Source organism: Apodemus sylvaticus, chromosome 7 (assembly GCF_947179515.1).
Source record: "Apodemus sylvaticus chromosome 7, mApoSyl1.1, whole genome shotgun sequence".
In the NCBI taxonomy this organism is placed as follows: Eukaryota; Metazoa; Chordata; class Mammalia; order Rodentia; family Muridae; genus Apodemus; species Apodemus sylvaticus.
In genome coordinates, this window is record NC_067478.1 from 91,997,655 (window position 1) to 92,015,097 (window position 17,443).

Sequence of the window (17,443 nt, forward strand, 5' to 3'; positions counted from 1 at the left end):
TTTGTGCTACTTTTTGGTTAAAATGTTTAGTTGTTCAGAACGTGGGGCCCCTGCTGTTCTCTTGTCTGTTTCAGGTTTAGAGGTGATGGAAGAAAGACAAAGTCTGTCCAGCAAGAGCACAGACACCTTCTGGATGTCTCAGTTCTCTGACGCTCTGCCACATGCTCCCAGATAGCCTTGGAAATTCTAAAACATTCTTATAGATTCTATGCACAGTTGGTGTTGTATCATTCTTTCTTCAATGTTTGCCATGTCTCCTAATGAGATTGTTTCCATTCTAGGGAAGCTGGGTGGGCCTAAGTCAGCTGAGAGCTGGTGATGGGTTGAGACCCCAGTGGGTGGGCAAGCTCTCATTGCCTCAGGTCTTCATGACTATAAAAGATGAAGCCATTAGGTTCCCTGCTCATAGGTAGAGCAAGTCCCAAGGGGGAAGCTTCTCTCTGTGGCTGGATTGTCTCCTCACAGGTCTCCATTCCACTGGTGTTGGGTAAGTCCTATCTCTATTCACAGCTTTTGGAAATTTGTTCTTGTGAGGAAATGAGTCATGGTAATAGTTGATAAGATTCAATCATTCTACAAAACATTAAAAAATGCTGGTCAATCTTTGGCGTTAATGTGTGAGTTTCATTTCAGTTTAATTTGTGTTCCTTTTTGACAAATAAGGCATTCATATGTGGTTACTATTAGGCAGGAACCAGAGAAGAGAGCAGGGAATGGCTTTGAAACTGTAGAAAGACTTTATCAGCTTCCAGACATGGACTCTGGGTGTTGGGGATCCCAGGGTAGCACTGAGCTATTCTCAAGAGAACTTCATTTGGGAGTAAATCTCTCTCTACACGGGGCACAGAGGACCCAAAGCAAAGGCAGGATGTCTATCCAGTGTGTAATAGTTTCTTTCAATGTCTGATAATTTATTTTTACCCCGGTGGAAAACCCTGGTTTTCGTTTTTCTTTTTTTGTTTTTGTTTTTGTTTTTGTTTTTTGAGACAGGGATTCTCTGTGTAGCCATACCTGTCCTGGAATTTACTCTGTTGACCAGGCTGGCCTCAAACTCAGAAATCCTCCTCCCTCTGCCTCCCAATTGCTGGGATTAAAGGCATATGCCACCACTGCCTGGAAGACTAGAACCCTAAAATACCATACCAGCAATGTATTTTTTGTTGTTGTTTTTTGAGACAGTGTTTCTCTGTGTAGCCCTGGCTATCTTGGAACTCACTCTGTAGAACAGGCTGGCCTCGTACTGAGAAATCTGCCTCCCTCTTCTTCGCAAGTGCTGGGATTAAAGGCATGCACCACCACTGCCCGGCTAAACACAGGAAGATGTAGAGCAGGCTGGCCTCGAACTCTGAAATCAACTGCCCCAGCATCCCAAGTGCTGGGATTAAAGGTGTGTGCCACCACTGCCTTGGAAGAAAAATCTCTCTCGCTCTCTCTTTTTATTTTTGGATTTGGTTTTATTTTCGAGATTTGGTTTCACTGTATAGCTCTGACGGTCCTGGAAATCACTCTGTAGACCAGGCTGGCTTGGAACTCAGAAATGTGAATGCCTCTGCCTCCCAAGTGCTGAGATTTAAGGCGTGTTCCACCAATGCCCAGCTAAAAAAAGTAAGATGTTGTTTAGTTGTTTTTTTGTTTTTTTGTTTTTTTGTTTTTTTTGGCGGGGGTGTTTTGTTGTCCTTGTTGTTTGTTTTTTGAGATAGGGTTTCTCTGTGTAACCCTGGCTGTCAGGGAACTCTCTCTGTAGACCTGGCTGGCCTCAACTCAAAAATCAACTGCTTCAGCACCACAAGTGATGGGAATAAAGGTGTGTGCCACCACTGCCTGGAGGGTTAGAACTCTTAAGGTCCATACCAGTAATGAATATTTTTAGGTTTATTTATTGTAGGTTTAGGTTTTTATTTTCAGGTTTAGAGGTGGTGGGAGAAAGACAAAGCCTGTCCAGCAAGAGCACAGACACATTCTGGATGTCTCAGTTCTCTGACTGCTCTGCCACATGCTCCCAGTTAGCCTTGGAAATTCTAAAACATTCTTATAGATTCTATGCACAGTTGGTGTTGTATCATTCTTTCTTCAATATTTGCCATGTCTCTTAATGAGATTGTTTCCATTCTAGGGAAGCTGGGTGGGCCTAAGTCAGCTGAGAACCAGTGATTGGTTGAGACGCCAGTGGGTGGGCAAGCTCTCATTGCCTCAGGTCTTCCTGGCTATAAAAGACAAAGCCATTAGGTTACCTGCTCATAGGAAGAGCAAGTCCTAAGGGGGAAGCTCCTCTCTGTGGCTGGATTGTCTCCTCACAGGTCTCCATTCCACTGGTGTTGGGTAAGTCCTATCTCTATTCACAGCTTTTGGAAATTTGTTCTTGTGAGGAAATGAGTCGTGGTAATAGTTGATAAGATTCAATCATTCTACAAAGCATTAGAAAATGCTGGTCAATCTTTGGCGTTAATGTGTGAGTTTCACTTCAGATTGTTTTGTGTTCCTTTTTGACAAATATGCATTCAGATGTGGTTACTATTGGGCAGGAACCAGAGAAGAGAGCAGGGAATGGCTTTGAAACTGTAGAAAGACTTTATCAGCTTCCAGACATGACCATGGGTGTTGGGGATCCCAGGGTAGCACTGAGCTGTTCTCAATAGAACTTCATTTAGGGGTAAATCTCTCTCTACATGGAGCACAGAGGACCCAAAGCAAGGGCAGGATGTCTATCCAGTGTGTAATAGTTTCTTTCAATGTCTGATAATTTATTTTTACCCCGGTGTAAAACCCTGTTTGTTTGTTTTTTTCCTGTTTTTTGTTTGTGTTAGTGTTTGTGTTTGTGTTTGTGTTTGTGTTGTTTTTTGTGACAGGGATTCTCTGTGTAGCCATACCTGTCCTGGAATTTACTCTGTTGACCAGGCTGGCCTCAAACTCAGAAATCCTCCTCCCTCTGCCTCCCAAGTGCTGGGATTAAAGGCATGTGCCACCACTGCCTGGCAGACTAGAACCCTAAAAGTCCATACCAGGAATGTATTTTTTGTTGTTGTTGTTTTTTGAGACAGTGTTTCTCTGTGTAGCCCTGGCTATCTTGGAACTCTCTGTAGACCAGGTTGGTCTTGTACTGAGAAATCCACCTCCCTCTGCTTCGCAAGTGCTGGATTAAAGACATGTGCCACCACTCCCGGGCTAAACACAGTAAGATGTAGAGCAGGCTGGCCTCATACTAGAAAATTAACTGCCCCAGCATCCCACGTGCTGGATTTAAAGGTGTGTGCCACCACTCCCCTGGAAGAAAAATCTCTCTCTCTCTCTCTCTCTCTCTTTTTTTGGGTTTTTTTTTTTCTGAGATTTGGTTTCTCTGTATAGCTCTGGCTGTCCTGGAAATCACTCTGTAGATCAGGGTGGCTTGGAACTCAGAAACTGCCTGCCTCTGCCTCCCAAGTGCTGAGATCAAAGGCGTTTTCCACCAATGCCCAGCTAAACAAAGTAAGATTTTGTTTGTTTGTTTTTTTGTTTTTTTTTGGGGGGGGTGTTTTGTTGTCGTTGTTGTTTGTTTTTTGAGATAGGGTTTCTCTGTGTAACCCTGGCTGTCATGGAACTCATTCTGTAGACCTGGCTGGCCTCGAACTCAGAAATCAATTGCCTCAACACCACAAGTGCTGGGAATAAAGGTGTGTGGCACCATTGCCTGGCTCAATAGAACTCTTAAGGTCCATAGCAGTAATGAATATTTTTAATGCATGGCTAAACTTTAGCTATTGATTGAAAGGTTTGTAGCTGTGATAGAAAGGCCATTGTTGGACCCCACCCTTATGGGAAGGCAAATCAGCAGACAAGGTCTGGGAACCTTTTCAGCTACTGAGCATGATCAGTGAGAGTGGAGATGGGGCAGAGGGCTGCCTAGTTTGGATTTACTTGAGGACAGACCAACCTGGCTTCTGGCAGAGAAATCATCCCTTAGACCTTCTTTGGCCTAGGTCTGACTAAAAACAGAGAGCAGGTTTTGTATCCCGGATGAGTAACCATGTGAAGGTCAGGTAGTAGATTCTACCAGTTCTTTTAGAATGATCAATCTTTCTGAGGTCCTCCCCCAGCCTGGATAAAATGGATCAGATCTTCTCTCTGGGCTGAGAGTCTTGGCCTGGGCCCCAATAGTTCCAGTTACACTAAGGACTGCAGTACCCATGGAGCTAATGTCATCTCCCCTCATGTGACAGGCATAGATGAGCACCAGCAGATTGTCACCAGGCAAGAGAGTAGCAGGGTCCATGACAGTTGTTTAGGAGGTGGGCAAGGGCCCGGGTCCCACTGACACTAGACAGTCAGAATTCTGTTGCTCTCAGGAGGAGGCCTCAGCTGCATTGTGGGATGTTGTGATCCAGATCAGCTGCTGTTTGTTTTTAGTTTTTCCATTAGACTAGGGAGAGTGAACCCTAGGAGAGCTAACAACACTTGGGGTAATACCTCTTTATGTAGCCTTGGTCTGGTTAGAGGCTCAGTGCTCCCCAGCCCCACCTCCTGCTTGTATATGGAAGGCATGTTACTCCCACAACACTGCTACACAGAGGCTGCCATACTCTGACACAGCTGGAAAGACTCACAGCTGTCTTTAGTCTAAGCAGCTGGGATGACAAGGCTGGCAGCAGTCCTCCTCTGAGACAGCCTCCTTATGCCCGCCCTCAGCTGGGAGCCAAGACAGGTCTCCTCTGCTGGACAAATACGGGCCAGCATAACCAGCATGCTGGAACCCAAATTCAGTAATTCCTGAGGAACTTTTAATTTAGTTTCAGAGACTAGGAGGCAATGATTTAAATAGTTTGAGATCAGGTCCTGAGAAACCTCTGATGATTTTTGCCCATCTCAGTAAGAATCTTTGTCATATGAACCAACTATGATTGTTCCTTGGGTAGATGACTTTCTACTTAAAAGGCGAAGGGCACTGAGCCTCCCCAATCAACACAGAGTGACCAATGGAGTCCAAGGATGAGTGGGAATCAAGGGAGTGCTCCAGGAGTGGGATAGTGCTGTGCTCCCAGTGCTGCTGTAGTGGCATAGGGATTCTGCTCCATAGAAACTCAGTTTTTCAAGGTGAAAAGCGCTGACCAGTAAGAGGATGCCCTGGGAAACCAAACTATCAACCAAGAAAGAAGGCTTCTTCTTTCTTACATTTTCTTGTCTTTTCTGTTGATTGTAGAGATTAGAAGGGTCTTGCTATATATACAGTGTTCTACTCAGACAAGCCATTCTCCTGAATTCAAATTTATCTTCAAAATGTTATCTTGTCCACCAGGAAACCTAAACCATAGAACACAGAGAAGAAGGCATAAAAGACAAGCATAAGGACAGATCAGACAGTGAAGAAAATACAACAGGAAGTCAGGAAACCTCAGAGAGAGAGAGAAACAGAGAGAGAGAGAGAGAGAGAGAGAGAGAGAGAGAGAGAGAGAGAGAGAGAGAGAGAGAGAGAGAGAAGTCTCAGAAAACATAAACACCCAGGGCAGCCAGGACCCCAGACTGAGCTCCTGCATTGCTGTGGCCATGACAAACCCTAAGCAGGATATGTCCCAGAACCCAGGCTGTACCATCATGACCTTCCGCCCAAACATGGCAGAATTCTCAAACTTCAGCAAATACATCACCTACATGGAGTCCCAAGGTGCACACCGAGCTGGACTGGCCAAGGTCATCCCACCCAAGGAGTGGAAAGGCAGTGGAAAGTCCTGTGAGGATGTCCTGGATATGTCAATTCCTGCTCCTCTGCAGCAAGTGGTCTCGGGGCAGGCAGGTGTGTTCACCCAATTCCATAAGAAGAGGAAAGGCATGAGTGTGGGTGAGTATCGTGAGCTGGCCACCAGCAAAAAATACCAGACCCCGCCACACCTGGATTTTGATGATTTGGAGAGAAAATACTGGAAGAATCGTCTGTTTGGGTCACCAATTTATGGTGCTGATGTCAGCGGCTCCCTGTTTGATGAGAACACTCAACACTGGAATGTGGGCCACCTGGGGAGCCTTTTGGATGTGTTGAAGCAGGACCATGGCATAGTGATTGAGGGCGTCAACACGCCCTACCTGTACTTTGGCATGTGGAAGACCACCTTTGCGTGGCACACGGAGGACATGGACCTGTACAGTATCAACTACCTGCACTTTGGGCAGCCCAAGACTTGGTATGCTGTGCCCCCTGAGCATGGCAGGTGCCTGGAGCTCCTGGCCAGGCAACTCTTCCGTGGCAGCCACAAGGGGTGCCAGACCTTCCTGAGACACAAGGTGGCGCTCATCTCCCCCACCGTGCTCAAGGAGAATGGCATCCCCTTTGGCCGCATCACCCAGCAGGCTGGGGAGTTCATGGTCACCTTTCCCTATGGCTACCACGCGGGCTTCAACCATGGCTTCAACTGCGCAGAGGCCATCAATTTTGCCACCCCGTGGTGGATTGACTATGGCAAGGTGGCACGTTAGTGCAGCTGTGGGGAGGCCAGGGTGAGCTTCTCCATGGATGCCTTTGAAAGGCTCCTGCAGCCTGAGAGCTATGAGCTGTGGAAACAGCAAGGGGATCCTAGAGGAAAGGACCAGCTGGAGCTCACCTCCTGTCCCAGGCAGGAGCTGACACTTGGGACCTCCACACTGGATCAGGGGAAGCCCACTTCCATCTGGAGGCATTCCCATTTGGGACCCCTCAGGAGTCGCGTGAGCAGGGGCCACAACAGCTGTCCTTATTACAAGGAGGTGCACCCAGAGTCCCTGTGCCTTTCTCCATCCAAGCTTTTGTATCCTGGATCTACTCCACAAGGGACAACATTCTCCAAACTCACTTCTGGAGCCTCCGGGATCCCTTTTGATTCTGCTGATGCTATAGGTCCCAGGGAACCACTCACAGGTCTGGAGAATCTTGCATAGGAGCCCCCAGGTCTCCCAGCCACTCCTGGTGGTGGAGTAGAAGTATCATCATGCAGGATCACCTCCAAGGTCTGAGGCCATCAGACTCTCCTTCGGATGATGCATCTGAGTGTCCTCTTGGATTGGGCAGGGTCTCCTTCAGAATTTATGGTGATCTGCAGGATCTTGTGCCATTGTAGGAAGAGAAAGCTTCCAGATTCTTTATCTTCTAACAGTATCCTGCTGTTCGCCAAACTGGGACTTCCCTACACTCAGAAGGAAATGCTTGGCCTGAGGATGCTGAGGATACTGATACTTCCTCCTGCACTGCCCACTGACCCTCCATTGATTTCAGTGTCCGACAATAGCATGCCAGAGTGAGAAACCAAGCAGGTCTCAGGTTCACAGCATAGCCCTCGATGGACCTGCAAGTCTGACAAGATTCACCCGCAGATCATTGTCTTCAGAACATCAGTAAGGACCTACAAGAGACCCAGATGGGTTCATTGACTTTGACTTCTCCCTCCTAGGAGGAGGCAGGGAGGAGGGACAGAGAGCCTGCAGGCTGCTCCTCCTTTCCTTTCTGTCCTGGCATTTGGTTGTAATGCTGCTCTCATTTCTCATAAACTCAGTGGGACTATAGATGAGACAGGGTGGGAGGTTTACAGTAGGTTGTGGGTGGGGATATTCGACATGTGAGGACATGAGTAACCTGCTGTTCACACTAGGGTAACCCGGTTCTTAAGGACAGGCATTTACTCCTCACTTATTTCAATCCCCGGCTCTGTAACTAGGCCCAAGAAATAAATATTTTAGTTTGCTAACTAAAGTGTGGTTAATACTTTACTATGTATTTGGGTTCTACGATGTTGGATAGAGGGTATGTCTCCTAAGGCATAGGCTTTTTGTTTGTTTTGTTTTGTTTTGTTTTGTTTTTTTAGATTTGTTTTTTTGAGACACAGTTTCTCTGTATAGCCCTGTCTGTCTCCTAATGCATGTAGTCTCCAGCATGTCCCTGTATTAGTCTGAATGGGGCAGAGACTCCATGTGTCCCTGTTAGTCAGCTCTCCCCACACTCCATAGCTCTTCTGTAAGGGTTTCTCTTTATATCCATGGCTCTCCCGAAATTCAATCTGTGGACCATGCTGGCCTCCAAGTCAGAAATCTGCCTGCCTCTGTCTCCCAAATGCTGGGAGTAAAGGCATGAACCACCACCACCGGCCAGCCTGCTCTTTATAGAACCCAAGAATACCAGTCCAGAGATTGTACCACCCACAAGGAGCCCTCCCCTTTTGATCCCTATAGTGAGAAAATGACCCACAGACGGATCTCCTGGAGGCACTTCCCAACTGAAACTCCTTTCTCTGTGGTAACTCCAGTCTCTGTCAAGTAGACACACAGAACCTGCCAGTACCATTGACCCCTTGACAACTTGACACAAAAACAAACCACTATTAAGCCTTCTTGCACACCGAATCCAAGAACACATCAAAACGATCATCCACCATGATCAAGTAGGCTTCATCCCAGGGATGCAGGGATGGTTCAATATACGGAAATCCATAAATGCTATCTACTACATAAACAAACTCAAAGAAGAAAAGAACATGATCATTTCATTAGATGGTGAAAAAGCATTTGACAAAATTCAGCATCCTTTCATGCTAAAAGTCTTGGAAAGAACAGGAATTCAAGGCCCATATCTAAACATAGTAAAAGCAATATACAGCAAACCGGTTGCCAACATCAAAATAAATGAAGAGAAACTTGAAGCAATCCCACTTAAATCAGGGACTAGACAAGGCTGCCCCCTCTCTCCATATCTTTTCAATACAGTTCTTGAAGTCCTAGCTAGAGCAATTAGACAACAGAAGGAAGTCAAAGGGATACAAATTGGAAAGGAAGAAGTCAAATTATCACTATTTGCAGATGATATGATCGTATACTTAAGTGACCCTAAAAACTCTACTAGAGAACTCCTACAGCTGATAAACAACTTCAGCAAAGTTACTGACTGCAAAATCAATGCAAGCAATTCAGTAGCCTTTATATATTCAAAGGATAAGCAGACTGAGAAAGAAATTAGGGAAATGACCCCCTTCACAATAGCTACAAACAACATAAAGTATCTTGGGGTGACTCTAACCAAACAAGTGAAAGACCTATATGACAAGAACTTCAGATCTCTGAAGAAGGAAATCGAAGAAGATCTCAGAAAATGGGAAAACCTTCCATGCTTGTTCTAACACACACCTTGACTCCTAGGCTCCAGCTGTCTGTATTCCACTGCTGCTGCTGTTCCTGGTGGTCATTGCATGGCACAGGCATCTACAAAACACTGCTGTTTTCTGCTGTAACTACGCTTCACCAATAGCCTGGCATAGGCTCTTTTTCATGGTGCCAAGCCTCAACTCTTTGCATGACTCCTTCAGTCTTGGGCCTTCAATTGCATCTGAGGTTGCATCTTCACCAATGGCCTTCCACAGCCTCACACAGTGCAGAGCTTTAACTGTTCTTCATGACCACTTCATGCCTTCAAAACCAGGACCACCTGGGTGAAACTTCCAAAGTACCAAGTCTAGCCACAGCACAAAATTCAACCGTGGCTCTCTCAGGAACCCAGCCTCTGTGCTCTCAGAAAACACTTCCCAAAGTTTTCACCTCAGTGATGCTGGTCTCTTCTTAATCACCACTAATTTCTTAGCCCCTGTTAACCAGCATCAATATTCCCAGTAACATAAAGGATTGCTTTAGTGGTTCTGTTATCTTGTTAGTCACAGCTGATTCTTCAGCCCCAGGTAATCAAAACCACAGAATCTTCACAATCAAAACCTGCACCTGATAAGAGACTTTAATCTTCCCTCTGAAATGTCACAAGCCAGGCCACCATATCCTGCACTGTTCTTAACATTATCTTCCAAGCTCCTACAGAACTTTCCACAGAGCTCTTAACATCCTATTGGCTCTTCTAGCTCAAACTTCCACGCCCTCCCACAATCCTCCCCAAAACGTGGTAAAGTTATCACAGGAATACCCCACTACAGTGGTATCAATTTTTCTTATGGTTTCTAGTCCAGTACAAACATCATGAACAAACAGCAAGTTGAGGAGGAAAGTGTTTATTGAGCTTACACTTCCACACTGCTGTTCACCACTGCTTCCAAAGGAAGTCAGGACTGGAACTCAAGCAGGTCAGGAAGCAGGAACTGATGCAGAGGCCATGGAAAAATGTGTCTTACTAGCTTGATCCCCCTGGCTTGCTCAGCCTGCTTTCTTATAGAACCCTAGACTACCAGCCCAGAGATGGTACCACCCACAAGGGGCCCTCACCCTTTCGTCACTAATTGAGAAAATGCCCCACAGATGGATCTCAATGAGGCCCTTCCCCCAACAGAAGCTCCTTTCTCTGTGATAAGTCCAGTGTGTGTCTAGTTGACACACAAAACCAGCCAGTATACAAGCCAATAAATTTCTTGCAATATAATTTATAATGAATATATGATCTCTCAAATACTGCAACTTAGTATTGACAAATTAAAGACACTGAATGATCTTTAAAAATAATTGGGAAATATTAACTGGACAAGACCTCATTTAAAAATTACCACAGGACAATTGCTTAATTTGTTTGACATTCTTAACGGAGATCCTGATCCTAAGTCTAAAATACAGCTTACAAAAGAAGCATTAAAACAATCAGAATGGATAAAGCAAATGAATGATACAAGATGCTAAAGTAAATCAAACAAACTATTTAAAAACTTGCTCGCTTATTATTCTTAAAACATCTTACACCCTACTGCATGTTTATGGCAAGAAGTTTTATGGAAATGTATATATCTCACTCATAGTCAAGTGAAAATGATACCTTCTTATCCTGTTATGTGTAGTCAGTTAATTATTAAAGTGAGGTTAGGATCCAGGTAACTATTTGTCAAAGAAACTCATGAAGTTTGTATTCCATATAATAAGGAACAATTGGGGTATTTACGTCAAACTGCAGATGATTGGGGAAATGCATTAGCTCATTATATGGGACAAATCAAATGTCATGTACCTCAACACCCTGAATTAAAGCTTGTAGAAGGAACAGGAATAATCTTTCCTTCTATACTAGCATCAGAACCTACTTCTGAAGCCCTCTTACTATTTACAGATGTGTCATCCATGGAATTTAAGCCATCTATATGAAAGATAGACCTGTGATTATTCAAAAGGCAAAAGAAATTTCTGCACATCAGGAGGAAATTATTGCAGTTATTACTGCCCTTGAACATATACTTGAAGAGGTCAACCTTTATACAAGTTCAAATTATGTAGTTTGATTATTTTCTGATATAGAGACAGCTCTTATATCTGGAAATTTTTAAATTATATCACTCTTGCTTCTGTTGCAAAAGATAATTCAATCAAGAAAAAGGAAATTTTATAGAACATATCAGAACACATACTGGCCTGCCCTGTCCAGTGGCTTAAGGAAATTCTATGGCAGATTTATTAACAAAAGAACCCTTGATTGCTAGTATGGTTGAACAAGCTTTAGAAAGTCATGCTTTTCATTATCAGATTGCACTGGCTTTGAGAAGGGTGTTCAGCACGGCAGTGGTGGCTCACGAGTTTAATCACAGTACTTGCTAGGCAGAGGTAGGTGGATTTCTGAGTTTGAGGCCAGCCTGGTCTGCATAGTGAGTTCCAGGAAAACCAGGTCTATATAGAGAAAACCTCTCTTGAAACAACAAAAGACAGAGAGAGAGAGCAAGACAGAGAGAGACAGAAACATAGACATACACACACACACACACCCACACACACACAGAGTACAGGATGTTCAATTTGACATGAAAACAGCCTAGGCCAATTGTGAAGGACTGTGAACATTGTCCTGATGTATAACAACCATTAAAAATGGGAGTTAATCCAAAGGGCCTTAAGGCTCAAGTTTCATGACAAATGGACATAACAAGACAAATGGACATAACTCACTTCCCAGAATATGGAAAGTTGGCCTACGTATGTGTTACTGTAGATACCTACTCTCATGTGGTTATGGCCACTGCAAGAACCATGGAGGCTGAGAAACATGTCATTCAACACCTTATTACATGCTCCTCCTCCTCAGGTAAGCCAAAAAGAATTAAAACTGATAATGCTCCAACTTATGCTTCTCAAGCTTTGGCAAAGTTTGCAGTCAACTGAGTATACAATATACAATGGGAATTCCATATAACCCCCTAGGACAGGCTATCATAGAAAGGACTCATCAAAATCTTAAGGTTCAACATCAAAGATTAATATCTAGTAGTCTCTCTATTTGCCTCATCAATTTTTTGTTTGTTTTGTGGTTCTTTGGATTTTTTTTTTTTTTTTTTTTTTTTTTTTTTTTTTGGAGACAGGTTTTCCCTGTGTAGCCTTGGCTGTCCTGGAACTCACTCTTTTGCCCCGGCTGGCTTCGAAATCAGAAATCCTCCTGCCTCTGTGTCCCAGAGTGCTGGGATTAGAGGTGTGTGACACCTGTGCCCAGCCTTTTTTGTTTTGTTTTTTGAGACAGGGTTTCTCTGTGTACCCATGGCTGTCCTGGAACTCACTCTGAAAATCAGGCTGGCCTCAAACTCAGAAATCGGCCTGCCTCTGCCTCCCAAGTGCCGGGATTAAAGGCATGTGCCACTATCACCTGTCTTCACCTCATCAATTACTAAGCTATGCTTTATTTACCATTAATCACCTTAATACAGATGATAAAGGATTTTCTCTTATACAAAAGCATTGAGCTCTCAGTACAGCAGACTGTTACAATTTTAATAATGAGGCTAGAGTTTTTCAGAGGCACCTGGATTTCAAGGACCCTCATTCCAGGGACCCCATTCCTGGCTGGGCTAGTCTCGGCAGGACCCTCATTATCCAGTCTCCATGGAGCCCCTGAGAGATCCTGGCTTCTTCTCCAATCATGGGGGATGCTTCCCATTCCCAAGACTTTTGCATTTCTCCAGACTTCCAGCCACCTGAGGGGTTCCTGTGTTTGCCTGCAAAAGGGGTGCGTCTCCTCTTAGGGAAGGTGAATCTTATGTGGAGACCCCTCCCAAAAGTATCCCCATTCCCACAAGAAACCATTTTGGGTCAGGTTGTTTCTCTGATCCCTGAGTGAGGCAGTTCTACTTGTGAAAATACCTGTTGCAGTCCCACCTGTGGCGGTTTGTTCACAGACTTTGTTGGGCTGTGGAAGGGTTGAGGAGCAGCACCTGGATGCTCTAGTTCACATCCCTGATTTAAAGAAGTGCTCTCAATGGACTGCAGTGCCGGGAAACATCCTGACAGTGTTTCTCTGGGAGCACATAAGGTCACCATGCCTCTGGAATGATCATCCAGGACGATTGTTTGTTTGTTTTATTTGAGTTAGACAATATTTCATTTTTGTTATTTGATATATTTTTTATTTGCATTTCACATGATTTCACCTTCCCTGGCTCCCCACTCCCTGAAAGTTCCATAAGCTCTCTTCATTCCTCCAGTTCCACCATCCACCCCTTCCCACATCCCTGTTATGGTATTGCCCTACACTGCTGCACGGAGCCTTTCCAGAATCAGGGGCCACTCCTCTGTTCTTTTTGGACATCATTTGATATGTGGATTAGGTCTTGGGAATTGCAAGTTTCTAGGCTAATATCTGCTTATCAGTGAGTGCATACCGTGATTGATTTTTTGAGACTGGGTTACCTCACTTAGGATGATGTTCTCCTGCCCCATCCATTTGTATAAGAATTTCATGAATTCATTGTTTCTAATGGTTGAATAATACTCAATTGTGTATATATACCACATTTTTTGTGTTCATTCTTCCGTGGAGGGACATCTGGGTTCTTTCCAGCTTCTGGCTATTATAAATAGGACTGCTATGAATATAGTGGAGCATGTATCCTTATTACATGCTGGGGAATCCTCTGGGTATATGCCCAGGTGTGATATAGTAGGGTCCTCCGGAAGTGACATGCTCAGTTTCCTGAGGAAAAGTGAGACTGATTTTCAGATTGGTTGTTCCAACTTGCAACTGCACCAGTAGTGGAGGAGTGTTCCTCTTTCTCAACATCCTTGCCAACACCAGCTGTCTCCTGAGATTTTAATTTTAGCCATTCTGATTGGTGTGAGGTGAAATCTCAGGGTTGTTTTGATTTGCATTTCCCTAATGATTAATGATGTTCAACCCTTTTTAAGATGCTTCTTAGGCATCTGAAGTTCTTCAGGTGAAAATTCTTTGTTAAGCTCTGTACCCCTTTCTTAATAGGGTTATTTGTTTCCCCGGGGTCTAACTTCTTGTGTTCTTTGTATATATCGGGTATTAGCCCTCTTTCAGATGTAGGGTTGTTAAAGATCTTTTCCCAATTTGTAGGCTGCTGATTTGCCATTTTGGTGGTGTACTTTGCCTTACAGAAACTTTGTAATTTTATGAGGTTCCATCTGTCAATTCTTGATCTTAGAGCATAAGCTATTGGTGTTCTGTTCAGGATCCCCCCCCCCCCATGTCCTCAAGGGTTTTCCCCAGTTTCTTTTCTAATAGTTTCAGTGTGCCTGGCTTTATGTGGAGGTCCTTGATGCACATGGAGATGAGCTCTGTACAAGGAGATAAGAATGGATCAATTCACATTCTTCTGCATGCTGACCTCCAGTTGAGCCAGCACCTTTTGTGGAAAAGGCTATCTTTTTTCCCACTGGATGTTTTCAGCTTCTTTGTCAAAGATCAAGTGGCCATAGGTGTGTGGGTTCATTTCTACATCTTCAATCCTATTCCATTGACCCACCTGCCTGTCACTGTACCAATACCATGCAGTTGTTAACACTATTGCTCTCTAGTACTGCTTGAGGTCTGGGATGCTGATTCCCCCAGAAGTTCTTTGACTGTTGAGAATATTTTTACCTACCCTGTTTTTTTTTTTTTTTTTTTTTTGTTATTGCTGATGAATTTGAAAATTGCTCTTTCTAACTCTATGAAGAACTGAGTTGAGATTTTGATGGGTTTTCAATTGAATCTGTATATTGCTTTTGGCAAGATGGCTATTTTAACTATATTAATCGTGCCAATCCATGAGTATGGCAGATTTTTCCATTTTCTGAGTTCCTCTTCCATTTCCTTCTTCAGAAACTTGGACTTCTTGTCATACAGATCTTTCACTTGTTTGGTTAGGGTCACCCCAAGATACCTTACACTGTTTGTGGCTATTGTGAAGTGTGTCGTTTCCCTAATTTCTTTCTCAGCCTGCTTATCCTTTGAGTGTAGGAAGGCTACTGATTTGCTTGAGATGATGTTATAACCTGCCACATTGCTGAAGTTGTTTATCAGCTATAGGAGTTCTGTGGTGGAGTTTTTTGGATCACTTAAGTATACTATCATATCATCTGCAAATAGTGATAGTTTGACTTCTTCCTTTCCTATTTATATCCCTTTGACCTCTTTATGTTGTCTAATTGCTCTAGCTAGTAGCTCCAGTACAATTTGGAAAAGATAGACTCTCCTATTGTGACATTCAGTGTCCCTGTGTCCACTCCTGTAGACTTCCACACCCACTGGATGCCCCAGTATTCTCCTCTTGTGTCTGTGACTCCTAGCCAGGGCCTGTTGCCATGTTACCTCCCCTATTGGAGGACCCAGGATAATTTACCTCAGCTTTTGGTTGTTCACTCCCATTGTCAATTGGACCAACCTTGGGTGATGTTGATATCCTGGGCTGGCTTCATTGTTAATGTCCATGGGGCCTTTGCATCTGTTACCCTGGATTCCTTAAGACTGTGTCACATTCCCAAGGCAAACAAAGATGTAATGTCACTAACCCATCTCACACACCCTGTGCATCCCTGCATGGCAGATTCTGGAAGTTTGCATTGTTTAGTCAACTGTGATCAAGAGAAACCACATAATCTATGATCTTTAATACTCTGTTTCCTTAAATGTATGTGTGAATGGTCTGAGTCAAAATTTTGGAGCCTCATTTGAAATTAGAAATTTTGCTGTGAGGATGCCCAATAGGCAAGAGTATTTAGCACGATTACAGAGAACATATATTCAAATCTCATAAATCCCACAAACCATGATAGATGGCTTGTGATGAACATGCACTAGAGGGCATGCCCATGAAACACACACACACACACACACACAGAGAAAGAGAGAGAGAGAGAGAGAGACAGAGAGAGATGGAGAGAGACAGAGAGAGACAGAGAGAAAAAGAGAGAGAGTGAGAGGAGAGAGAGAGAGAGAGAGAGAGAGAGAGAGAGAGAGAGACTGAGAGGCAGAGAGGAACAGAGATAGACATAGGCATACAAAACAAACCAATCAAAAGCATGGTGACATACAGATCTCAGACATCAGGCCAGCCTGGAGCCTGGTCTGTAAAATGATGTCAAAGACCAGGCGGTGTAGTGGCCAACACCTGTAATCCAGGCACATGGGGGGCAGAGGCAGGCAGATTTCTGAGTTCAATGCCAGCTTGGTCTACAGATTGCCCAGACAGCCAGGACTACACAGAGAAAACCTGTCTCGAAAAACCAGAGAGAGACAGAGAGAGAGAGAGAGAGAGAGAGAGAGAGAGCTTTTGGAAATTTGTTTGGAAATTTGTTCTTGTGAGGAAATGAGTCGTGGTAATAGTTGATAAGATTCAATCATTCTACAAAGCATTAGAAAATGCTGGTCAATCTTTGGCGTTAATGTGTGAGTTTCATTTCAGATTAATTTGTGGTCCTTTCTGACAAATATGGCATTCAGAAGTGGTTACTATTAGGCAGGAACCAGAGAAGAGAGCAGGGAATGGCTTTGAAACTGTAGAAAGACTTTATCAGCTTCCAGACATGAACTCTGGGTGTTGAGGATCCCTGGGTAGCACTGAGCTATTCTCAAGAGAACTTCATTTGGGAGTAAATCTCTCTCTACATGGGGCACAGAGGACCCAAAGCAAAGGCAGGATGTCTATCCAGTGTGTAATAGTTTCTTTCAATGTCTGATAATTTATTTTTACCCCGGTGGAAAACCCTGGTTTTTGTTTTTGTTTTTTTGTTTTTGTTTTTGTTTTTGTTTTTTGAGACAGGGATTCTCTGTGTAGCCATACCTGTCCTGGAATTTACTCTGTTGACCAGGCTGGCCTCAAACTCAGAAATCCTCCTCCCTTTGCCTCCCAAGTGCTGGGATTAAAGGCATGTGCCACCACTGCCTGGCAGACTAGAACCCTAAAATTCCATACCAGCAATGTATTTTTTTGTTGTTGTTGTTTGAGACAGTGTTTCTCTGTGTAGCCCTGGCTATCTTGGAACCCCCTCTGTAGACCAGGCTGGCCTCCTACCGAGAAATCTGCCTCCCTCTGCTTCGCAAGTGCTGGGATTAAAGGCATGCACCACCACTGCCTGGCTAAACACAGTAAGATGTAGAGCAGGCTGGCCTCGAACTCTGAAATTAACTGCCCCAGCATCCCAAGTGCTGGATTTAAAGATGTGTGCCACCACTCCCTTGCAAGAAAAATATCTCTCTCTCTCTCTGTCTTTTTTTTTTTTTTTGGATTTTTTTTTTCTGAGATTTGGGTTCTCTGTATAGCTCTGGCTGTCCTGGAAATCA